This window comes from Limulus polyphemus, unplaced genomic scaffold (assembly GCF_000517525.1).
Source record: "Limulus polyphemus unplaced genomic scaffold, Limulus_polyphemus-2.1.2 Scaffold11085, whole genome shotgun sequence".
In the NCBI taxonomy this organism is placed as follows: Eukaryota; Metazoa; Arthropoda; class Merostomata; order Xiphosura; family Limulidae; genus Limulus; species Limulus polyphemus.
The window spans coordinates 10899-11198 of NW_013676695.1; positions in this window are offsets into that span (position 1 = coordinate 10899).

Genomic DNA, 300 nt, shown 5'->3' on the forward strand with positions numbered 1-300 from the left:
GCCTAAAGATCACGTTAAGGTGTCAAATCGAGATAGGACACAAGAAAGACTTGAACTCGGAGGTAGAAAAGTTTACAGTGAATATTGTACTTTCACGGTAAAATAAAAGTTAATAGTACGGAAAAAAAAACATTTAACAACAAATATTAAGTAACAGTGTGTTTTGTTAAAACTTTTAGTGTTTGTAAGGTAATGTATCAGGTATCTCAGAAATTTGAAGTTTAGAAGACGTGAAATAATTCTGTTATATTTCCGCAAGACTCTGGCATTAATTATATCGAAATAAGATGCTATGACGTG